We start from the raw sequence: 26,363 nt of genomic DNA on the forward strand, positions 1-26,363 counted from the left end.
ATGAAACTGCATGCTAGAAAAACACATTCAGTGTGGGGGGAAAAAAGAAGCGGGAATAGCCAACTATATGAAAGTTTTGTACCAGTTCATCATGTGCGTCTTGCTTTTTTAAAACATATTTTAATATATCAGATATAAAGCCTTAAAGTATGAGGCAAACCCAATGAAAAATAAACAAAAACAAAGCACAAAGGCAGCTCAACTAATAAATGATGGATTCTATTGTCATTTCAGTGCAGTAACCATCTAAGGCAACCTCGAGCACTCCTGAGGTTTAAAAAACATGTTATTGATTTTACAGTTGTTGCTCTGTGCAGCATGTTAGTGGCACATTTTGAGGCACTTAGAAGTAGAGGCCATCACCGTGGCCTCTTGTGTCAGCGGGAAATGAACCCAACGAGGAAGCTGGAGAACAGCAGCATGCAGGCCTCTGGGGAACTTACTTATTGTGACCTCGCGTGGCCCGCTGAGAGTCGTGTTGCAATGGTCATTCGGTTTCAAAGAGTTTACCGCCACTTCACAGATACCTGAAAAACAAAGAATTAAGGAATTACCATACAAAGGATAAGCATGAGCACACTTCAGACAGGAAGATATATAATTATGCATATACCCTGCTCGCTGAGATTTAATTATTCCTGGCTATGAAAACAGTAATCTTACTTTTCCCTACATGTGGTGACTTTAAATGCAGGTTTTATTTATTGGTATGTTTAAGTATTAATTAGTCAGTGTCACCCGTTGGTGTGCTGTCTTCCCAGTCATTTTTGTTTTCACTAACCTAACTTGACCTTTATATTTTCCACAGCTTTCTCAAACTCCTGATTTTTTACCCGTTTTTTTTTTACACTCCGTGACAAGAGAACAGCCTCTGCTGTCGCTCAAAAGTTGAGGCATGCTGTCAAAGATGTTTTATCTGAAAATTTTACTTTGTTTATCATCGAGTGTGTGGGATGCTTTTCATCCTCTCAGCTCAGCGAGTCCTCAATTCTTGTTTGTGTGTGGGTGTTTGTGTGTGTTTACACAGCTCGTAATGCCACAGAACTGCCCCTCAGAGTAATTAAGAGCTTACCCCATGATCCACTCAGGCAACACAGGGGATTGGCTTCACTCAATACTGCCGGGCCTCCATCACTAGAAGAGCGAACGAGGAGCAGAAACACTGAGTGTTGCGCAACAGACAATCAATTCCTTCATATCATTCTCCCTTAATCACATTCATGATCGTCTCTCTGGTGAGCAACTGGTGAGATGCGGTGAAAGGCGTTGGAAATTGAGGATAAAAATAAAGGAAATAATAATATGAATAGTGGGCAAAGACACAAAAGCTCTAGCAGGCTAAAACTATCCCCCACTTTTATTCAGTGGGTCTCTGTCACACGCACAGTCACTGAAACCAAACAGAGACTTGCTCACTGACTCTTGCATTGTGTTACGTAGATGAGATGAGCCTTCATTGGACAAATGAAGCTGATCGCCATCTTTATTGGAAAGTTGACACATCGCACTGGTTTTTAGCTGTTTCTGATCATGATTCCTTAAATGCTGAGTATCCGTTGTGGCGATGCAATGACCTAAAAAGACTCATTTTTGTCTGTCAGGAGTAGGTTTAGCTCTGTGAAGTGTTAATTCATTCTCTGACCTCTTCCCCAACTATCCCCACTGAGACAAGGGGTGAGGAGTACAGTACCAGAAGCTTTACATGACAGGGAAGGTTTTTTTTGTTTTAAAGCTGGTCTAAGGTGGTTTTGCAGATTTATTTAGCAGCACTGGTTTGCTTTATGCCAGTTTTTCCCAACCACTGCGCCACAGCACATAGGTGTGCCGTGAGAAATGATCAGGTGTGCCATGGAAGATCATCTGGTTCCACCTAATTAGTACTCTAAGCGATCGACATGAGTAACGGGCAGAACAATTACATTCTCTTCCACTAGAGGGCAGTACAACTACCTGCTCTAATTAAATGGGTTGCCAACTGCCAGTAAAACAGAAGAAGACGAAGAAGAAATTACATAATGGTCATGCTGTGAGATGACACGGCGCGTAATAGCAAAAGATAAATATTTGAATAGAAAAGTAGTCAATCTGACCTGGGTCCTGGAGAAAATTCCGACCCAGATGAAGGCCTAGCATGAGTAGTGGTCAGAAGAAAGCAAAAAGTGTATATTGGAAACAAACCGAGCCAATTCCGCTATGCCTGGTGCTTTTTGAGACATTTTTGTTTGGTGGTGTGCCGTGGCTCCAAAAGGTTGGGAAACACTGCTTTGTGCTACAGTCACACAAGTGAAAACAGCACTTGGAGACTCAGGCATAACCAAAATTATTGTGACCTTGTACAAAGAGCTGTTGATCCTGTTGCCTTTGAAATGATTGATTCGAAGATGAGACCAGGTCTGCGACCACCTGCAGTATGCTCCTATCAAGATGGTGATAAAACAACAGGAAGCTGGAGTCTGCTATCAGGTTGCTTCTGAACGGGGTTAATTTGTCTACGTACGAAATCAGAATCCAGCCAGAACCTCATAGATCTGAAAGAAAGTCGTCCACAAATAGAGACCTGGGTGCTGCAGGACAGGGATTTAACTGTAAAAACCACAAAGACATTCATGAACCCAATTTCTGAAAATGCAAAACCGTAAAAATAAGATTAAAAAAAACCTGCTAATCTCATAATGCCATAAACCCCAAATTTTTAAACTGAGAAAACGTGCAATTTTAAGAAAACTATTTTTAAATTTGATGGCTGCAACACATCTCAAAAAGTCTATGAATAATTTCAATAGTCCTGGGTTTTCTTTACATTTTTTTGACTTATGATTAGTGAAAGGCCTTGACCTGGACCACTCTAAAATCTGTATATACCTTTTGCTATTGATGGTGACGGTCCAGTGCAAGCTTCCAGTTCCACAGACATACCATCAAAGATGCAGGTTTCTGGCAGTCTGACAACAGGTTGGATGGTCCCTCTCCTCTTTAGTCTGGATGATGCAGCATAATTTCAAATTTCCATTTTTCTGATCACAGAACAGTTTTCTACTTTGCTTCAGTTTATTTTAAATGAGTCTTGGTCCAGAGAAGACAGCTGTATGTCTGGCTCATGTTCACATATGGCTCCTGTTTTGCATGACAGAGCTTTAATAAGCATTTACAGATAGGACAGTGAAGTGTTTACAATCATTTACAAAAGACGGTCACTTCTTTTGATGATATCATGCACTGTAGATGATGAGATTTTCTTCACAATTTTATGTTCAGAATTATTACAAAACTGTTCCACCATTTCTAGATGCAATTTTGGCTTGTTTTTTTTGTGGACTGAGTAAACTCAGTAATCATTACTTTAGGGAAACTAAATGCGACTCTTAGATGTTCTTTTTATACCCAATCATTTTATTAACCTGTTGCCAATTAGCCTATTTAGTTGCAAAATTATTTCTCCAGTTTTTTCTTTTAGTAGGCTACTTATCACTTTTCCAGTCTTTTTAAAAACTTTTTTGATGCCATCAAACTCAAAATGGTCTAATTTATAAATTAAACATCAATTATTGCAGTTCTTTGCAAAGCTCTTTGAGAGTGATTCCAGTCAGACTAAGTTGGTACATAATTGTTTGCCTCCCGTCAGGCAACCTGTGCAATTGGCTTTCAATTGAAAGTGTGTAACACCTTGAACTTCTGGGCAACTGGTTGGTCTTCCCAATTGCTTGGAACTGGTTGCGGAATAAGAAACCAGTTACTTTTAAATAATAATAAATGATAATGAAGTTCATACAGTGGTAAACGTGCCCCTGTGTTTGCTAATCTTGCTGACTGGACATTTTAAATTCCAGCTCTTCTGAGCTCAGTACTATGTTATGCATCCCAGTTTGAAGGTAGTGAGACTTAATCATTTTAGTTCAGACTGCTGCTTCATGTCGCATTATGTTATTAAAGCTTGGTTAGCCTGTCACTTTGTCCATTGCATCATTACTAGAGTGACATTTCAGTTACTGTGTCTTCTGATGCGACTGCTTTGTGTTGTTCCGCTCTTTAGAGCTGCAGTCATTTGATCTTTTCTCTTCAAGTCTACAACGATTTAAAGATGAACATAGGATTTAAGAAAAGACAAATCTAGAGTTAAAATGCACAACTCACACTTTAAACGGAAATGTCTTCCGACCCAAATGTCAAAGGTAGATTTAGAAACTTCAAAACTTTTTTTTCGAGAGTCTTATCAGTAGTCATTTTCAATTCGTGGCATAGTGTGACGGATTCTAGCGATGACCCAGTTTCAATGTTAAAAAAAAAAGTTTTGTCTTAGAAAGGGTCTCATGCAAAATACATAATATTTTAATCAATGCAAGTCTGAAATCAAAGACAGTGGATTGCTGGTTAATAATGACCGCTGTGGAGATAGACGGATCTTTGAATTTATCCAGTTTTTGACACATTTCAAGACACATACTGTCGTTATGAAGAACAAAGAGCTGGGGAAGGAAACGCTTTTGGCTACAGACTGATTTGTGTGTACACAGACAACACATACATACAAACTGTCCCCAAAGCTCACACCAATTTGAAACAGGCAAGGTTATTCATAAAGAGATAGATGTAGCTTTTTGCTTCTGCTGTCATTTGACGATCCATCTTAATGCATGATAATACCGGCTGTTGAGTTTTTCCCTTTGCCAGGCTCCACACCAATGCATCCAGTTTGTCTGTTACAGAAGGCTGATGATAGAGACAAATTACCGCTCATAGCTGGTTTACTGTACTTCCCTGTGGCCAAAGAGATGGCTGGAGGCCACAACATTTTAAACACAGGGAGCCGATCAGCTGATATATGTGAGGTTATCAGAAGGGGGGAAGCAAAATTGAGGAAAGGGGCTTAAGCATTCGTAATTTTGTTATGCCATTGATTGCAGGTCACATATCTAATGTTTGCAGACTGAAACAAGAGGATTTATGAGGTACAACGTAATGGAAAGTTTACTGCTATTCCACTCTGAGCCAAAGCTTGTCTTCTTCCACCATTTAGCAGGGACGATATACGAGGCACTAATGGAAAAGGCAAGCAAGGCATGTTAAATATCTTGCTCCTTATCAACACAGGGCGTGACAGGTATATGGCGAAGCATTACAATGTTTCCCCCCTTGATGCAAAATCAATACTGCGACATGTTCAACCGCACATGCCACGACCGTAGCGTCCTCTTAATTGAATGTGATGTAGCATCTGCTGAATTTGCACTTGTGCTCGGTTTGCAGCAGCTTTACATTGCCCGTGAAAATATTGATAGCTTCTCTATAGCTCTTCAAACTATATAGGACGTGTAGTTTTTATTTTCATTACTTGCTGCTATGAAAGTAAAATCTACACCTGTAACTGTCACTTAAGCCTGTGACAGACTTTTGCACAGGTGTGGAAATGGCATGCATTACGAAATGCCCCGTATTTGTCACAGTTTTGGGAGTGAAGCAGGCAGTTGTGCTGATGCCATGAGGAAAGCTGGACATTTTTTTGTCCTGCTGCCCTGCTAATGAGTGGCACATTAGTGGAGCCTTGTAAAACTTTCCATTGTCACAACAGGCAGATGTGTCCTTGTTACTTTCTGTGTACCAAATCTGCTCGCTGCAAGAGGATGGGAAGAATTTGTGTTCTTATTCTGTCTGACTGTCCTGTTCATGGCTCCAGAAATGCAAAATTAAGCAAATGTAACTAATCTAATAATGGGCTGCTTCCCAAAAGCGAAACCTGCCAAACGATGACGTACATGGATAATTGTTAAGACAACATTATTCGGCATAAACATCGGTGGCTGTGGACTGTGATCTTGCACATCTTGCTCGGTTTGACTCTAATAGTGTTCCAAAAACCCAAAAGTGGTTAGCAGCAGGAAAAATAATCTTTTGAATTTTAATGATCTTTCTTTTTCTTTTTAAACATGGATTGTGTGCATGCGGGTACGAGCCATAATGATGATTTTTTTCCCCTCCTCTTTTGCTTTTGCGGCTCACCTCATGTCTGCCCTTAATGTCCGTGCCTCTAACACTTCAAATACCTTGTTGTCTGAGCAGGACCATCATCCACCCGCCATCCTGTTCTCATTTGTCTTTTACAATCTCAGCTAGTACATGTCAGGTCATCAGCCTGTTTGTCCTCCCCCCCTATTGTTACCCTGAGATGCGTTCAACAGCCCACTGCGGTGCAGGATAAATGCAATCCATTTGGGATTTAGCACATGAGCGGCGCATGGAGTAAATGAGGAGAGAAGCTGTTGTGCTAAACCTTCATGTATTTCGATGAAAACTGGTTTATTCTTAATTTGCTAGAGTTGATTTTAATGTTGTTTATGTGGTTGGATTACATTATGATGCTGCAAAAGCTGCAAAATGAGTGTTAATGAAGTCGTTCTAAAGTTAACGCACGCTATGATCCTGACATCAGGTTAAGGTTGTCTTTGTTTTCTTTCCTTGTTTTATTCTGTTTTCTGCATTGTGTAACCACTTGTGAAGATATATTTGGATCTGCTTTAGCAAATGAAATAAACTTGAAATAATTAAAAGACAAAGTAGAGGATTTACTCAAGGACTATGCTAGGCGTCTATTTTCAAAACCCATAAACCGTCATAATAAAGTGTCTTCATGTACGTGATAGATGCGATAACGACTAGGAACACAATAAAGGCAGTTATACCATACCTAGTCGCCTTGAACCATCCCACTGAAGTTTTTTTGTGCTTTTGTGTGTTGAGACTTCAGTGTCAGCACTCAATCCTAGCAATGAATCATTCTCACCTTTTCCAGTCCATTATACTTATGTTTCGCAACTGCGTTCGTGCTCATCGTCAATCAAGTCACATGACAAAGCAGTCAAAACAAACCTTACTTTTAACATTTCCTTGATAGAGCTTTGGTTTACAGAGAGGAACGGGGGGAAACTGACCCCCCACGGGTAGTTGCTCAATGTCAAGGTCAATGGCGAGTTGTCAGAGCTACAAGGAAAAATCCATTACCGAGGCAGGGGAAAGGTGTTATATTTGTCATTCTCAAATGAACAGCGGCTATTTGTTCCCCATTGGTCAAGTTTGCACTCTTCGGGAGTTCGACCTGACTATGGCAAACATTCAGGCCTCCCTTCTGTGTAGGAAAAACTATCACTAGTCCCAGTCTTACCTTTCGATTTCTTCTTCTGCATGTGAAATACTCTGTTAGGGAATTTGGATGGAAAGTGGCTTTTCAGCTAAGTAGGAGTATGCACCACTCATTATATTTTAATTAACGAAGAAGACTTTTCAGTCCCTTTCTAAAACTGTTATGACAAGGCAGTGATTTCTATACGGGATCGGGCTATTGGCGAAATTCTGCTCTGGTCTGAAAATATGCTTGACTGATGCAACTTGACACTAAATGAGTACGAGAACAAGGCCACCTGAATTTCACCCAAAAGATGTTGACATTTGAGTTCATGAAAGTCAAATATCATCAACCAGATATTTTTTGAAAAGAGTCCATTCAGATCCATGGTTATTAATGCACTGCAGCTACGTTTTTGGGGGGGTTTTTTTATATCAAGCACTGAAAGCTTATAAGTCAAAGAAACAAATGTAGAATATGAGGTGGTTTTCCGTCAATGAAACAAGTAAAAGTGCTGCATTACCTCACCCAGTAGATATCGCTTTACCTGTTAATATGCTAATTATGTATGAAAGGGGCCACACAATAGGAAAAACTCCATTGTCAGGCAGAGAATACATCAAAATAAAAAAAAAAGAATATAGTAAAGAGTCGGTGCCCCTCTTTATCACAGTCCTATTGTGTAATGAGATGAAATGATTGCACAAGAGAGGCATTTAAAACTGGGTTACGCTGACAGTTCCCTCTGAGAACTGCTTTGACAAACATTCAAAATTTAATCTGTTTATATTTAGCTGCTTCATGATTGAATAATGCATCCCTCTTACATGCAAAAACAACTGCAGGGTGTCAGCGATAATGAAAAATGGATACATTCAACATAGTTCCACGAAAAAAGTTCTCTTCTGCATTTCTCTTTTGCAAACTCTGCCAACCAAATCCATCATTAACAGCATTAAATCCATAAGACATCAACTAACCCGAGGAGGAATGAAGGGAAAAGCCAGCGGAATAGCTTACGATTAATTCCATCACTGGCTAAATCCGTTTGTAAAGATTTATGGATTTGTAATTAGCATAAACACGAAGGAGATCGATAACAATGACATTATCTCTGCTGAACTAATCGGTTTATTCACACATCAAAACAAGGCAGAGTAAATCTTTTGTTTAAAGACGCTTCATCTCTGCAGTGTGTTTGGGTTTTAAGATACTTTAACAACAAAGTACGACAATAGCGAGAGCCCACATTGTCTTTACGACGCTTGTAACACGGCATTAGGTTGCTCTTATGCAAAATCAAGGAATCAAGGAAGTGGCTGATATCATTAAACCGTCAAATGTGCAAGGAAATGAAGGGTGATGCTTCATGCTGACAGGTCCTTCCATTTAGTGAAAATGCATGCTAATTCATATCAGCCACAATCATTTTACATGAAAACAAATTCTCTGAATAGATCAAACAGGACTGGAAAAAAAAGGGGGGGTGGGGGGGATATATTCACAGGACCTGGGATGGTTAGGGATTGCTGTGCCATCTTGTGGACTGCACCACTGTGCAAAGACTTTCCAGAGAATCTCTGCACCATCTCTTGATTGACACGGTGTCATCTCCCTGTCAGGCGCAGGAATAGAGCTCAAGGGTCGGAATCCCTGACGGCTCGGAGCCTGAGGAGAAATGCCAGGGAGCCAGCAGGCACTTGTGTTTTTAATAGAATCCGGCCAGAAAAAGATCTGTCATTTCCTAGTGCACTATTTGGGTGACTTCTAGAGGCCATTAAGAGCAACTTTTCCCCACCTTTAACATGCAACCACAACTACCCACGGCACGCACTGACAGGACTGAGTGCACCTGCTAGAGGAGAGCTCCATTTTCAGATAGTAATTCATTTTAAGGAATGACTTGCAAATGTTATGCAAGAGCATCTGTGCACATTTACATATCACAGTCTGCATGTGTGCACATGTAGATGTATGTACATGGGCTGGTGATTAATGAGAGCATTCGGAATTTCTTTCACCTGCTTTTCATTTATTCGTAGAAGCTGCATTATGAGGGACACAAGTGAGATGGAAAGCAGCTTTGTATAGTATATATGTGTGTATGTGTAGGCACGAAGTTTCACAGACAGACAAAAGAGAGAGAAAGGGTAATAGAAAATGAGACCCTTGAACATGAAGTACAGTATGTGCAGGTACAGTATTTCATTCTCAAATGAGTGCCGCTCCATCTCTTGCTCTGCTCGATAATGGTCTATTTCATCACATAATTTGTGTAATTAGGTCCTGGACATGAATAATGTTTCATTTATTATAACAACAGCTGTCAGCGTCAGAGAAAGAAGGGCATCAGTTTGTGAATTTGTCAGAGAGTTAATGCAAAGGGAACAGTATGTCTTGGTTCAACAGCACTCCCGGGGTGATTATTTGGATGTCTATAACACAGAAAATGAGTGACATGCAGAGTATATTAATAAAGTATATGAGGGGTTTGAAAGTTAAACAAATAAAAAGCAGGATCAAGACCACCAGCTGACTGCAGGAGTCTTCCCTCTGTTATTAAAAACCTGCAGCTTTATATGGTTACCCATGGAGTCCATGTGTGCAACCCCAAAGCAAGATTTACACACATTTAAGGATGTGCCATAACAAATAGCAGTTCATGAATTTTCATTGTTACTGATTACTAAACACGGAAACAAGATTGCAATCTGCTCCTATCTATCCTTTAGAGATGTAGGTAGGTAGGTACGTGTGAAATTGTGAATTAAATTACAGTAACTTGGTGTGAAACTTACTTTTGAAAAAATACTTCTATTGTAATGTCATTTATTTAAAGCGAATTACACTATGTACGCATTACAGTCCCGTACTGTAAGCATCATATTATACTACTGATTAGAGTGTGGTAGCTCTCCATGTGCGTTCATTAAGGCAGGTCACCTGAAATAATGAAGCTGATTAATTTCTCAAAACCTCTTAGCAGTAAAGTGTTTGTCTATTCAGCTGCACCCCAACAGGAGGCCACAGACACCGTGACGTCACCCACTGGTTTCTGGCTGGCATTTTGAAGTCTCGACATTTGCACTTTGGCCACCATTATTTTGGGATTTAACAGATTGTCTTTAGAGAGTTGGAGCGTGTTGTGCTAGGTTATCAGTATGGGGATCAGCTTCTTGCTCTTGGACTCCACCTTAAGTGGCCACTTCAGGAACTGCAGCTTTTAGCACACTCTAATCTAGCTAGCAGCTAGCTAACTTGTATTTGGGCGAGGAATTTTGGTAGGTACTATTCTGCTGCTGTAACACAAGCGATTTTTAAGTTACTACTTATGGGAATTTAGATTTAAGCTTATGCTTACTGCTAAAATTCTGTATTTACTAGGATTTTGCTGTAATAATGAACCCTTTCGATCACTCGTAGGATGGGAGCGCCGCGCTTGTCATAGCAATTCCTTTTAATAATGCCAAGAGCCTTGTATTTCAATTAAAGTGGAATATCTATGTTCAGAATTTAAAAATCAAACACTCAAATGTCTTTTCAAAGCTCTTCAAATGTTACTGTTGGGTAACCCCTCTAGTTATTTTGCAGCACACCCTCTTGCAAGGGTGTGCAAAAATTCTTTCCAACCAAGCAAAATCCACTTCTTCCTCCATGATGATTCCTCCTCAAATTATTGGAGGGGATGACATACAGAAGAGCCGTGGCGGGCGGCCATGAACCTGCCTGCATTTGCTGACTCAGAAAACGACATTAGCATACAGCTGCCATTAGCCAGGCTGCAGCTGCCTTTTTTACTTTACTAAGAGGAGCTCTTGTTGGGCACAGGGACCTATGCATGTGCTTCCCGTCTGCTTTGATGACTGATAATGTGGCGCTCAGTCTGCAAACATTTACAGTGCTGTATTGTATGAATTACTTAGAACAGGACATAAACAAAATGCGAATCTTGTTTTGAGCCAAATATAGATAGATACATGTCTTTGCTGGCAGATTCAATCACAAGGGCACAGAATTTTGGTATATGTGTTTTCAGCCAAGTTCCCTTTAACAGTTTTTAAATTAATTCTGCTTGTACCAGTCCACTCTAAAGGAGAACTATCTTTTCATGTCTAGTTGAAGCTGAATCGCATCCTGTCAGGGTTGAGGTGATGTTGCAGGCAGATTGCTTATCTGTCAAGATCACGGCAGACACAAACAGGTTGCTGATGCTGCTGCTTAAACCTGTCTCAGTCAGGCCTCGATCATCAAATCTGTCCCTGTCTCCCATGATATATTGACAGCATTGCATTTGTCTCCCCCTTCCCCTCCGAGCTGAATTCCTGACCAATCCCGTGCCTGGTTATCAGCCCATCATAAAGAATGTATGACAGGACCTTAGAGCGGTGAGAGATGGTTTCAGTGAAGCCGGGAGGGCTGGTGAAGATGGAATCAGAGCCGGTGCCGACCTCCCCGAGGCTTGTAAGCAAATATTACCAGGGGGCTCTCCCACCTGACCCAGGAGCCATGTAAACTATTTGCGACTGACACACAGTCACACCATACACCCCAGCGTTCCCAGTACAACACTTAAAACAGCTTGCTTCATCTGCTGGTTTGAGGACAAGCGGACTGATAATCAATGAGGTTTAAACAAACAATATTAATTAGGTAGATTTCTATAGACTCTTTGAGTTGCTGTGCAAAATGTTAATAGAAACAGAATGTAATGATTTTCAAATTATTTAAAATTATTTTAAAAAAAAATTTTTTTAATTACATTTCAAAAGGAGAAGACTTTTCAACAAACGTGGCATAACCTTAACCACTAAAAATTCCTCACAGTTTAATTTTGTCCTTGTTTGACTTTATCTGTTTTATGGCTTCATTTCATGTAAAATTGTGTTTTCATAGTCATATTGCATTTTTTTCATTTTGCTGGAGAGACAAGAGGGCTGTCTAGACTGACACAAAAGGTGTTTAACAGTCACACACACGTGATTTCTTACAAAATACATCAAATCTCTGTTTGTCCTTATGGTTGTTTTTGGATTCCAACTCGTCCTAAACAATCAGGACTTGAGAAACCAAACATAACAGACAGGTAAATCTTAGACCACTACAGGTTCTCATCTATATCACAAAATATGATGTCAACATATTGTTGCCTAGCAACCAATTAACAAAGGGCTAAAATGACCTGATTTTATTATTTATGCATCTGCAACACCTTATACTGTAAAAGGATTGTTTTTTTTTTTTATTTATTTAATGGCAGCAACATGTATTTTTATTAAAGCTTCACTTATGCATATTATGTTGCCAACAAGTTGTAAGGCAACCACCTAGCAATGGGCTAAATGACATTGTCTTTGTTTCCCTTCATGCACTTGCAACACTTTGACAGATTCCTGTGATTTTAATTTCATGACAGTAACATCTCAGATGTATCCACAAGAGCTGAATTGTATAAGATGTAAGTTTCAAAGTTTTTGAAACTTACTGACATCAAACTTGGAGCGGAGACAAAACACATTTACCTGATTTATTTACTTTTTTTTTTAGGTGTTCATTTGTAACCACGAAACCTCTTTTGAGAGTACTTTCACATCTATCTGGTAACTGAGGTGCTTAGCCAGCATTTAGTTAACTTGTGCATTGGGCTAGTTTTGAATGGATAAACACAGGTGTGGAGTCACCTAGACGTCGCCCACTATGGACACTATTTGACAATTTATTGAAATTAATCAAAAATAGGTAGAAACCGTGTGATAAAGGTTGAAGAGAATAAGTACACCTTCAATTTATCACCCACACTGTTCAGGTTTGAAACAAATCCTATAAGGAAAAAGAACAATATTCCGATTAGGTTTTAATGTTGTAAACACAGCTGATCAGTTTTTATTTGTCAGTTTAGTTTTATCCATGGACAGACAGATGGCTACATGTAGCTCACCTATTTATCAGAGAAGCAGAATTTTCTTTTTTTTTTAAATGTGTTGATTGGACATGGTTGGAAAACCTTAAACTGCGAGTGTGCTTTACAAATTGCGATCTCCAGAGATAAACCTCAGACCTAAATCAATACAATCGGCAGGATAGTGACGTCAAATCTAATTAAGATTGCTTTTGTGGCACAATGGTACCAATCTGTGTTGGGTGGGCCCAGTGTCAGCATGGGCTACTGCAAGGTTATTTTTCTTTCATTGTTTGAGGCTTAGAGACACCTCCAGAGGGATCCCTATAGCCAAGACACTATTATCTGGCTAAGGTTTGGGACAATCACACTGTCCCTCTCTCATTTCTTGTAAAGGTCCCTCTTCAATTAATCTCAGAGCCAAATCTTTTTATTCTCTTCTGTACCAACCGCATGAAAAGAGACTTTTTCAAAAGAGATTGTGAGCAGGTTGGCTTTCGGTGTTAAAGGAGAACAAAGAGGGATTATGTCATATAAGAGTAAACTGGGGAAGAGAGGATGTAGCCGGGCGATTCTGATTGTGTATAGATAATGCCGTGCTGTTACATCTGACAGAAAATGTTTGGCTTGGAAGAAGAAGCATTTCACAGACTGATCTCTACATTTCAGTTTGGTCCAATTTTTCATTCAATTTAACTAAAACCGATCCCAGTGTGGCGTCTCTGTGCAGATTTCACAAACTGTGCAGTCAGTGCGAAGAAAACTGTGGCGTTAACTTTAAATTACACAATACTTGGTTTCTTGGGCTAGGTTCTATTTTCTAAATTCTATTTTCATTCACTTTCCTATGCAAAAATCTGAGAAGGACCTGGACCTGTTATATCTGCAATGTAACGTTGCAAATATACTGTTGCATGTTCTGCCATCAAACTCTCCAAGCTCCTCTTGGCATGATTACTTTCTGACATTATTATTAAATATATATGATGCAATCATTACCTTAGGACTCATTAATACCTTTATTTTCCAGTGTGTTGTGTTGTTACACAATTCCAACAAAAATAGAAAGAAATAGAAAAATATGTTTGCAGGCACAACTTGTACATTTACCCATGTAAGTATTTCCGCATTGTTTGAATATTTGGCTATGCTTAAAATAAACATTATATAACTGAGGAAAAATAAGAAAAAGCATGATAGGGGCACTTTTTTAAAAATCTTGTCATAGATGATAGAGTTCTCTCTCCCATACGTTATTCTTATTCAGTGCAAACCTACTTTTGTAGGTTTTCCCATTGTTTTGTCTTGGTTATGAGTAAATGCTTTAGTCTGCAAAACCCAAAGTCCCAAAGGAAAACGGATCACATGAAACTGTTTTACAGATTTAAAAAATCCGCTGTGTGAGTGAGTTTGCTGAGAAAAATCAACCCCAGAATACATACAGAGGTTATTAATTTTTCTGTCCAGTGCTGAGTTATTAGCTATATTTCAGATGCGCTTCATTTCATCCCTCCTGAACAAGAAAATATTAGATCATTTAACCACACAGGTTTATCTGAATATAAACTTCAGTGAGTACACTGTCAGCCTAATCATTAGAAATTGCTCCTGCTGATTACATTATCACACTTATGTAAACTTGTACCAAATTCAAACACATTCAGGAAATCATCAAAATCAAAGTCCAATAGAGTATCGACTAATCGTAGTATTATGGCGTATTGCTGTTAGGGTTTTCATTTCTTCTTTGCACACCATTAAGGAAGGAAGCTAGGCTAACCTAAGCTAGCTTCCAGCCTCATTTAAGCTAGCTTAAATATTAGCTAGCTTAAATAAGCTAGCTTCCAGCCTCATTCAAGCTAGCTTAAGTGACATAATAAAATACCTTAGCGTACCATTGAACACAGCTCCTTCTTTAAGCTTCAAAATTTAGTCCAAAATCACTAGTCAACATCACAGTGGCTATGTTCCACTTTTATTTTTATTTGTTTGTTGGGTTTTGATTTTCTTTGATGGACTCAACAAGATTGCTGCTTGAAAAGGGGACACGTGAGCAATGTATGACTTTTTTTTAAGTTATGGCTTATTTTATGAAGGAAATGCAGTCAACAAATTTGTTAAAAAACAAAGATAAAAAATGAACATTAATGCCATTTGTTACTGTAATAAAAAAGAGCATTACTGCAAAGTCAAACTCATCCTAGAGAGAAATTAGCATGTCCACCACACTGTTTTCATCTATATATGCACATTTGTACCGAGACCAAGCGGGATTCTCTGGGGCTAAAAGATGATGTTGAAGCACATGTGTCAAAAACCTGCAGTTCATTTAATGGTCATTTGAGGCTTAATGCTAAAATGACTAACTTAACAGCACTGGGAAGCAAACATGACACAGCTCACGAAAAGCTGGCCAAAGGGTCGTGCTAATGTCGGGGATCAACGATGGCCAAAGCTACAATAGCTCGCCAGTCGACATAATTTTATGTCATTCCTGGCTGATGCATTAAATTAATATCATTACCAACGGCAAAGACTTGTCTGGATGTGCACACAAGTTCGTGCACGGATGCTTTCATGTTAATGTGTGTGTGTGTGTGGAGAAGGTACACTGATCCATCATCGTCTTCATCAAATCAAAAAAAAACAGAAGTAGGACATTTCTGACAATTGGTTTGATTTTTAAATCAGAATACAATTCTGCACACACTCATTATCCCGTCTCCCTTTCTTTTTCTTGTTTTTAACCAAGTGTTTTTGTCTGTGGAAAAACTCGACTGTGTGTGGACAGAGGATGGTGAAGAGCACAGGAGAGACAGGTGAGACATTTTATACACACCAAAACAAAACCGGATGAGTTAGCAGTGCTATAGTAACCAAGGAGCCACCACATATGATGAACTAACAATGTCCCATGTGGTGGATAGGATGACTGGACTACGGAGCAAATCGCCCGGCTCTAATGCAGACAAACTATCCAAGCAGGGAATTAGTAGATATATTATGTGTGTCTGTGTGCTGGATACCAAACTTTTTTACCAACTATATTAGCATCTAACTCCACCCTTTCCTCTGAAAATAGTCACTTATAGGTCCAAGAAACTCATGTCAACCTTTTACATGTACACTAAGAGTGAGAGTTACTCAAAAAATATTTATGCCCATATGCAAGCTGTAATTAATTAGATTACATGTAAAATTTCCCTTGTAATTTTGTTACATAAGTACAGTGTAAAACATTTAGTGGATTCCTATCACATGAAATTTACTTGATTGTGATACATTCAGTTTACGCCGTGGAGAAAGGTGGGATAGAGAGAGACTCATTAAATCAAAGAGAGGTTAAAAAGGCTTAACATCCAGTGTGCTGTATAGAGAGCACATTTTCCTTAATAAATAATGATTTGAATAAATAAACTTTTGATTTAATATATTTCAGTCACATTTCACTCAAAATCTCCCCTTTTTTCTATTTTAGTGCAATTTGTGTTTTTTCCACAAACTTTTATTCGACTGCTGTGCTGCCACAATGTTCCAACTTGTCACACTGCCTAAACTGCTAAAACTCATTTTACTGATAATGCAATTTATAGACATTAATCATCACACAGAAATATACAGAACATTTATAAACGAGTATCTTGCAGTGCCATGGAGATGGCACAAATTGAAACTCAATACCAACTGTATTGCAAACTTAAACATTCATCCCAGAGCAGCCCCATTTCAAGCACTTGAACAAAACAAAATCAACAAAACATCTTGTGTTCATTTGTTAACTAATATTTTTTCCCTAACCAACCTTGCAGACATGTAATCAGTTCAATACAACCTTGAAAAATGCAAACAAGGCAATCGTGTCGGGGCGATTAATTCATTTCTGGATTGCTGCGCCTGACTGAATGTTGAAAACACTAAGATTAATTTTGGAAATTTATATATTTTGTAAAAGTGCTTTTGGAGTGTGCAAAGACGAATGCTTATTTGGACGAAGCGGCAGAGATATAGCGTTACTCTGTGGCCTGAACACACACACGCACACGCAGTCAAAGTTGTTTTAAAGTCAAATGGATTGTAATAGGAACCCAAGATGCACTCTGTTCCTTACTCCGAGGATTAGGTAATGTGTAGAACAAAAGAGTTGTGAATAATTTATTGACCATTGCATGCACTGTGGTCATACACATACAAGTGTCAGTTTCCGATTCAGTGTGTGAATCTTAAGCACGCGCTAGACAGATTACACAAAGACCCTTTTAGCGCTATTAACACGACTGCAAGGACGTCAAAGTTTCCTTTTATCTTACGTCGAATCTTTAATTTGGATGCTCTTCAGACAGATTTGAAGTTTAGATTTTCTTCACCTCGGGATCAAATCGTCTGCAGCGTGCGTCCTCGTAATCACCGCTCCATTTATAACCCCAGAATCAATTTTTAATGATGTTCTTCACCCGTGCACACCAGAAAAATGCAACTGTCCACATTTGCAGTTGCTCAGGGATGCTGAGCACTGAAAAAAAAAGAATCAGGTGTTTCATGTGATTAATTTTTTTCAGTTGATTTGACAAAGCATTTTGGTGGGTGGAGAAAAGCTACATTATGATATTACTATAGCTTCTAGGGCTACAGTGGAGCTTTTTTTCCTTCCTTTCTTTCTTTTTTTTACTTAAAGAAGCACTGTAATGGGGACTTCATCTTTTTTTTCTTCTGGGGCTATTCTATAAAAAGGTGCCAGTGTCTGAGGTCCCAGTGGTACCTATTACGGCAGCCTAGTAGTCATTAATCACAGACGAGTAAGCATTTCAACGCAGTGTCCGCCCAGAGTTTCCAATAGCCATTCATTAACAGTTTCCACCACCATCTCTTTTCTTAGTATCTGCCCCCTCCTCTCATTTGCTCCCACCTGGACTCTACGGAGTCGGTCCTTTTCTTGCTGACGTACCTGCTTTTTATTGCCAGTGTTATGTATAAAGTGTTGAGAAAGGTATGCTTTTCTTTTCTATAATATGGGACAGATCTGAAGATAACCTTCGCAAAAGTTCTCCTTTCATGTGCTTTCGCCCGTTCTCTCCCCCCAATCCAAGCTGTTATTTCTTACAAAACCTTGTTACTGTTCGTACAGCGTAGGGTGTTTACTGTATAGCAGTGAATAGCACTCTGCTGAAAGCTGACAACCTGCCGTCTTTAATTGCATTCATCTATCTTGGGTTGCGACCAGGTCTAAAGGTAGCGGGGAGGTAGATGAAGAAAATGTTCTTTTTTTTTTCCAAGAAAAAGAAAAAAGAAAGACACCACGATGCTTTGAAGCTGATGTATAGCGTCACCAACATTACCAAACTTTTCATCCTTAAGCAACTTTGTAGGTACTTTGGTGCAATAAGACGGTATTGCTTCTTCCCGTTTGTAAAAACGTTCATTTTATATGTGCTGCTGAAACTAATATGTCAAACATCAAGGGAAAGAGTGGCCAACGGGGGAATTATAGCCATTATTAATGGTCTCCGTGATCTCTCAAGGGTTTTCCATTATAATTATTGACTCTTTCCTTTCTTGTCTTGTGCTTTTTTTCTGTTTTTACTTAAAGCTAGAGCCGAGTCAGCGTCTGGTAAAGGAGCTGCAAAACAGAAATCCAAAGCATTAATAACTGTGCGGCTGGGAAGGTGTTTTTGTCGCAGAAACGAAGACCCCTGAACACTGGGGTATTTTTGGTTGTTTTGATTGGAATCAGAGTTAATTTGATTTAAATAATTTCACATGCGTTAATTAAACTATAAAAGTTTTCCGGGACCTTTAAAGTGACTCTTTTGACTGCAAATATCCTTGTTTATTCTAATAAACAAACCAAAGTGGGTCATTCAAAGAGACGTGGCAGACGTCTCATTTAAATTTAGCGAACTGCTTTGACACCAGAGAGCAGCTCCTGCTTTAAGGGATCCGTTTGATTGCCCGAGAAGGCAACTGGTTTCCTTCCACTCAGTGTGAAGACCGCTTCACCACCAATTTCTGCAGGTGGTAAAAGAGAATTACGCCTATCAAGTGAAAGCCTGATTTTCAGTGCACCTCGTTTGTTACTTTTATGTGTTGTTTCTGAATAGCGAAAACTCATTAACAACTTGGATATACTACATAGCACCAGCAAAGCTACTGTCTGCTTTCCCTTTCCCAAGAAGTCAGGCATCAGGCATGCCAAAGATGGCCAGAAAACTGACATCTAAAACCTGAGTGATTTGGCTTTCGGCTCTGATTGATTAGGCAGAGCCTGTTCATTGATATTCAACAGAGAAAGGATAGACTTTCTTCTCAAGATAATTTGGCTACATTTACAGTGAACCTAACACCTCAGCAGCACCTTACTTAATATCAATCACCTGATGTGGGATAACCCAAAGTGCTGATCAGCACATAAGCTGGAAGATGCCTCCTCTTCAGTTTACCTCACATCATATAGGACATTAACCCTGAGAGGCAGATTTCCCCTGGCAGCAGCCTAAACAAAATGATTGCTAATCATTTATCGTCTGGCTCGCTGCAAGACTGTGAGTATAAGTCTGCATTGATTAAATGGCAAGAAAGAGAGAATGAGAAAGTGCAGCCTTCTTTTCTTGATGAATGCATGCGAGAGGTAAAGTGTGACAGACGGCAGAAACCGGCTAATCTAAGGTCAAATAAGGATGAGCTTTCATTAGATACATCCACGGTTCACATAAGGCAGTGGGCTTTGACGGGGGACTCATTCCACAGTTTTACCCCGACACCACCAGAATTTGTAATTTATAACAGCCGGAAATGAAACGACACTCTACTTTGATTGCTTTGCTAAGGGTCATTTGTACGTGCTGCTAATATTGCCATTATAATATAGAGGGGAAAAAGTAAGCGCAGACTTATATTGTTTGAAGTCGAGAGTTTCTGTATGGTGAAGAAATGCAAGGTAAATACCCCTGTGGCCACACAAAGAATGGCAGAGCCATTACTCATATCCCGAAACGAAATGAATAGGCCAAAGTCTACCATACTGCGGGTGCATGAGTAATGCAGGGTCTTGGCTGCTGGTATGTTTCAGAACAGAAGCTAACAGTACTTGCCAATTCCACGATAAATATCAGATAGTCTGGCAGCACATTTTGGAAACTGAGCTTCGTGATGGAGAGGAAATTGCCATCAGGCTGATGCATTGTTAAAGACAAGCAGGAACAGCTGGTGGCCTTTTCCAAGATAATCCAGCTCTTGATGTTTTGGACTTCTTGTTGGTGATAAGAGCCCGTGTCCTCCTATTCCTCTCAGCCGTAAGAGTCCTCGACTTGCTTTTTTGGGGGGGGGGAATTCGCTGTATTCTCATATGCGGACTTTACATTCACGACTTGTTTAAATTGCGCGACTCAAAACTTGAAACAATTTGGACACGGAGTCTGCGAGTCTGCATATATGCAGAATCTTAACTACTGCTCCATTAACTCACAGTAATGATGCATGCCATCCGTCTGTTTGTCTGTTGATGATTTGCAAATGGCACACTGTTGCATGCCTTCTGCACTTTCTCATTCTGGACAAAATCAAAGCCCCTCAATTGGAACAGAAGGAGGGGGAAAAAAAATATGAAAGGTGCATCTGAGCTGTACTGAACAAAATGGTCCATGTTGTCAGGGCTCACAGTTTATGAGCAGGAGAAAGGCAGAGAAAAAGGGGTGCGTGAAAGCCCACTGTACCTTTTTTTTCTCCCCCTCTTCTTTTTCTACTGTGAAGTGTATTTGTCTGCAGCCCCTTTGCAGGGCTCACAAAGCAGTTTGACGACTGAAGACATGTTTTCTTTATGTGAGATTCAGTCGCTGTGATACGCAGGGAAACTGCTATTTTCTACCCCCAACTGTTGTTTATGGGAAGCAAGTGTCAAAAACTCCTTCAGTTTCCAAAGTGAATTTGATAAAAGTAGCAAAATGAAAAGTGCATGCTCTTATTTTCCGATCACTCGGCTGTGTATGAGAATTCGAAATTTGCTCGTGTGATTCGGGAAGTCAGCTTTTTTTCTTTTTCTCTTTACTTTGAAGTGCGAATGTGCAAAATGTATGCAACTCTCGACACAAAAAAGCAGACGGATTTCTCAGCTGAATAGGACTATTATTAAATTATATCGGCACACTGAGTTGTGAGGTGTACAGCCTAATTACTATTCTTTTGAAAAACACTGGTGTTATTCTGGGCTCATACAAAATGGAGGACGGTGTCAAGAATACATTTGTTTCTTAAACTCTGAATGCACAATGCATAATGCATGCAGGCGAAAACTTTGCGAGGTTTGTAGGACAATGTTCAGTCGTCCCTTCAGTTGTGACATTGAACTGATGACACTGACTTACAGTAAGTGTTCGTAATGAGCAGTTCTCCTCAACACAAAGAAAGTCGCTTAAGAGCAATATTCAGGCAATATCTCCCTTTGAAAACTGACTGTTGGTATTTCCATTATCCCGTGTAATGAATATCCCCTGAGAATCTGAGCAGCATGATTAACCTTTTCTTACAACATTAGAACCTCATCAGATATAGTCTCTACAGTACGCTTTTGTCTTGAACCTGTGCGGCAATTTGTGCACCCTCTATCTTCCGAGCGAACGCTCCGAATTCAGTTTTCCCTGCGCAGATAAGGCCGGAATAATACGTTTCTCGTGTCAGTTCTGGGAATTACCCCGAGTCTCCTGTTTGTCTCTGACTCTGCTTCTGGAATGTCTGGTTGGGGCTCTGTATCTCTTAGAAATGTAATTAATCGTCAGTGGTAATGCGCAATCAAACCTGCTCACACTTATCTGGATGTTTAGCCTAATATACACAAAGGAAGCACAGTTTGCCCTCACGATATCAGGTGCCAGGTTAATACGGGTGTTACAGGTCCAACATTGTAAGTCGATGACAGTTCATTCCTAGATAAACAGGAGAAAGACAGTTCGGATTCACGTGGCAAATACCAAAAATAAATTTTCTGGTCTTAGATTTTATTTCCTTCCACAACCTTAACAATGTACAGGGGAAAAAATCACACACTTCACTATATATTCACATTTAACATACCCGCAATTACAATGCTGTGAATAAATAGCTCTCCACTTGATAAAGCAATGTAATTATACTATATACTATATATAAGTATCAGAGTAACCATATGGATAATTAAGTAACCACTATTAGCTTTATGCTAAAACTCAATGCCTCAGCTACAGATTGCACTGTTTTATCTTTTAAGTCCTTCTAATAGGTGGACTGGTATTTATATAGTGTATTTCTACTTAGCTGAGCACTCAAAGTGATTTCTACTACAATTTTCATTCACCTAATCGCACACTTCATACGGTGCTTTCATCTTTGCCTAAGTGCTTTCTAACATTCACACATGTACACACTCCAGTGGATACGCTGCAGGAAACTCAGGGTTCACTATTTTGCCAAAGTATAACCATCAGATTGGTTAACAAGCCGCCCTACCACCTGAGCCACAGCCGCCTGAGAAAGTAAAGTATGTATGTATGTAGTCGCAGACATCGAGGTCTATGGGAAAATGGCTCAGTCGCTCATTTCAGGTGACAATGAGTAAAAAACTTCTGTCCATTTTGTAAATTTCGATCATACTGTGTTTTAAAAAAGAGGACTACTGGGCTATGAGTCATTGGTCAATGGACGTGCCTTTAAGCTCTAACCCACCCCTCTGTCTTCACATCTGTTTCCAAAACACCAAGATGGCGATGGTGGAAGCACTCATCTGGAGGCTTTAAACCAGGACTTCATATTTTATACTGTCCATGTGTAAAAATCAGTTTACAGAAGGTCTGCAAAGCTGCCACATATGGATGGACACTTAAAATAACATCCCACAATAAAATCCAGGACAGGTTAAAAAGTGCAAATATTCTCCAAATATAATGATGTCATTGTTTTGGTTTTACAGCTCACAGTGCATTTGAAGGATGGAAGTATGGGAAGCTAGAGCACTTAAAACTCTGAATATTTGGAATCAAGGTCTGAGTATATTAATAGATATTGAAAGAAAGATGAATATAGAAAATCTAACCTGAAAGAAATGGAAGAAAATTTAAATATTGAATGAAATCCATTGCCACTGTTATATCCTTGTCATCAGAGTAATAGCTCTCTGAACTCTCTGGCTTTTAAAAATGCCATTGACAGAAATATTCCAATACTTGGTTGCACTAACAAAAAAATATGGTTATTAACAGCTGCTACATTGTGCTACCTTGATGATCCTATTGCCATAATTGTGATATTTTCAGGGTAAACGTGTTCAATAAAACGTTGCTGAGAAAATGATACGCATCATTCTTCAAAATAATTAACGTCTCGTCTCATTACAAGTCAAGGGAGATGATGAAGAGTTCAGGGAGAGTCTGAAGCACATGATATAGGCAAGGAAAAAGGCAGCGATCAGTCACTATATTCTGCTTTTCAATCCATTGTAAAAGCCAGAGCATTAGTCTATAATATACTGACAAATACACTCTTTAAAATAAACTACCTATATTATCGATGGCTCTTATTTCCTGTGTATTCTTTGCTGGTAGCATCACAGTTTTTACCGATTCCGATGTACTTCTTTACTAGTAGACCAAACCATGAACCGACCAAGCAAAATAACTTTATTTGGTATCCCCGAGTGTGTTTGTGAAGGTTCTCAGTCATCCAGGTCATCGTAGTTTAAGGAACTTGGAAAGAAAAGCGTCTGGACTTCTTGGACTTCCTGGGAGTGTCCCCAAGAGGGTTATGGACCCCCTATTGATCCTCTACCTAATCACATGAGCCAAGGTGTGAAAACGGATGTGGGTCACAATCAGCCAAGGTTTTGGGTGAACCCATAGTGAAACCAGTCTATCGTGTGATTTATTGAAGTCAAATGGCCCAGGATGTGAGTGGCCATTAGGGGTTTCAAAACTGGACTATGGATGGCAGACAGTTGGTGTCGTAAACCACAACCTCTGTTCAAAGATGGTCGCTCACAGTGGACATAGATGGCTTCTTACACTCCTCTTATCTGGATAACCAAGGGCCTTTTATCAGCAGAAAACTGAGAGTCCGATTAAAGCATCAGAAGTAACTAAGCTGTTATGTCTAACTATCAGGCCCTTTTGAAGTGTGCTGGTTTTGTCATATTTTGCCAGTTGTACATGGTTGTACCTTTAGAAAAAATATTTTAATGCTTTACCCTCCCAAAGATTTGGTCCTTTACATTTTCCCATGGCAAGGAGAGATTAAACTTTAGTCAAGACTTCCAGATTTTCTACCTTCAGGCGCTACATTTTCTTTGTGCCCAGAAAAAACTATCATACCAAGACATGGCAAGAGCCTAGGATCTCTGTTCTATTTTGCAAGCTGTTTGCAGGTATTGCATCAGCAAGTCTCCCCTTATCCTCAGATACTTTATTCACAAATGAACACGTAACGGCTGCAGACAACTCTGCCCACCCCCTGACCTAACACCTCAACGATCCACGATGTGCAACCTAAGGTAACAATCATCACGCATTGTTGTAACATTATTGGAACATCCCGGAGCCTGTCAGAGCTGCTTTCTAATGACTGCCTTCCCTGCTGTGTTGGATGTGTAACTTGTCACTCTACTATCAAATAAAAAAAGAGAAGAAGCTCGATGAGGCAGAAAACAGTGGAAGGACTCCAAAAGGCTTTCTTGACGCGTCACTTTCGTTGGTAGAGTCGTAGGTTTGTGGTAGACTTTTGACTGAAAAGATTAGGTGGGAAACTTCTCTATATGAGAGTTTGAGAATAATGTGTGCCAGGAGGCAAGAGAGACACTGCATCAGGGACCAATTGACACTGTCAAGATGAAACCTCAGAGGTGTTACATCTGGAGGTGACTTGCACTGAGCGTTTTAAAATTATGCGCACATATATTTGAATATTATCGAGTTCATTCTGTACTGATCTCAAAAAGCATGAAAATCCTGGGAACATGCAAATCACTCAGCCAAAAAGGGTAGAAAGGTCTTTGCCATTAAAGATGATAACCTCTCTGAAATTACAGTATTTCAAAAGAGCACATGAGCACACAGTGGTGGTATAATGTTCAGAAATCTTCACAACACTGAGCTCAAAGTGCATACTAATTGCATCATGCTCCAAAATTTACAAGTGATTATTTAATACCTGACTAACAAGCAGTACTTCATTTACACATTAACAAATCTGTTTTTGAATGTCACATCAGTCCAAATGATGAAACTATCATCGAATTAGAAAGTGCTGATACCACCATACCTTTTTTAAAGCCTCCTTTTGAGGCTCTCCTGCTCTGTTCTTGATTCAACAGCCGATTTAACATTCGACCCAGTTTCAGCGAGGTTCTCTACTGGGACGCAACCCAGAAGTGTCATACTGAAGAACCAGAATAATAAGGCCCTCGACTCTGGAAATGAAGCAAACGATACCCTGTTTATGCTCCGCAGATTAATATACAAGAGTAGCGTATTTCTGTATGGGTGTTCTGCTTATTTTAAGAAGCACACACAGTCATCAGCTTGCATTATTGCAATCAATGTTGATGGGGGGAAAAAAGAGGCACAGAGACACAGACAGCATAAGTGCAGTGTAATCCAATATGCACACATCTCATTTTGAAGGCTAATTAGGCACACCCTGCCCCGTGGATGTTAGTTTGGTATGGAAATGACAGCCAACAATTTTATGCGACCCTTAGGAATATAATTAGTATTATAATATAATGTAATTAGTCTTACCGTGCCATGTAATCACACAAGGCTTGGAATATCAATAGTTAATGGCAAAGTGGATCACAAACAACCTGATTACATTTTCTAACTTACTTTCAAAGAGCCAGAAGCAGTCTGCCAGCAGGTCTCACTGGGAATTTAATGGTTTTACTGAAGTTAGTGAAGTACATATTGTCTCTGAGGTGAACATGCACCGGCACAAATAGCACTAGTCTAATTATAGGAATTCTGATAACAGCTATGTAGTCCTAGTATGTGTTTAACCAATAGGGAATCATAGAATCTAAACATGCTGCACTGTTCTGCTCCCATGGCTCAAACAGTGTGGAGAATATCCATAAATAGGTTAAAAACAGCTTTCACGCCACAAAAAATTTTGTGTTGTCAAAGCTGTTACAGACACTGTACAGCAGTTCAGAACAAGACAGTGTTATTTAATTTAATACTATTATGTTCTTTAATTCTTAATTAATTAATTTTACAAAGTAATTACATCCCTTCCATATTTAACTGATTTTAACTCGAGTTTTCAACCACGTGCCACGTTGCTTTCAGCTAATTATTTTATCCATTTCTGTGATTAGCTCTGATTAGCTCTCCGTTTATTCCT

At 39.5% G+C, this 26,363-nt stretch overlaps 1 long non-coding RNA gene across 1 annotated transcript; it reads right to left on the reverse strand.

The window, feature by feature from the left end:
* Nucleotides 1-206: 206 nt before the first annotated feature.
* LOC120438912 lies at nucleotides 207-25,924 on the reverse strand. The gene is made up of 4 exons (XR_005612247.1): nucleotides 25,847-25,924; nucleotides 25,281-25,428; nucleotides 1,073-1,134; nucleotides 207-527 (listed from the first exon to the last, which is right to left on the reverse strand). It is a non-coding gene; the product is annotated as an uncharacterized LOC120438912 (long non-coding RNA).
* Between the last annotated feature and the right edge of the window lie 439 nt (nucleotides 25,925-26,363).

Source organism: Oreochromis aureus, linkage group 3 (assembly GCF_013358895.1).
Source record: "Oreochromis aureus strain Israel breed Guangdong linkage group 3, ZZ_aureus, whole genome shotgun sequence".
In the NCBI taxonomy this organism is placed as follows: Eukaryota; Metazoa; Chordata; class Actinopteri; order Cichliformes; family Cichlidae; genus Oreochromis; species Oreochromis aureus.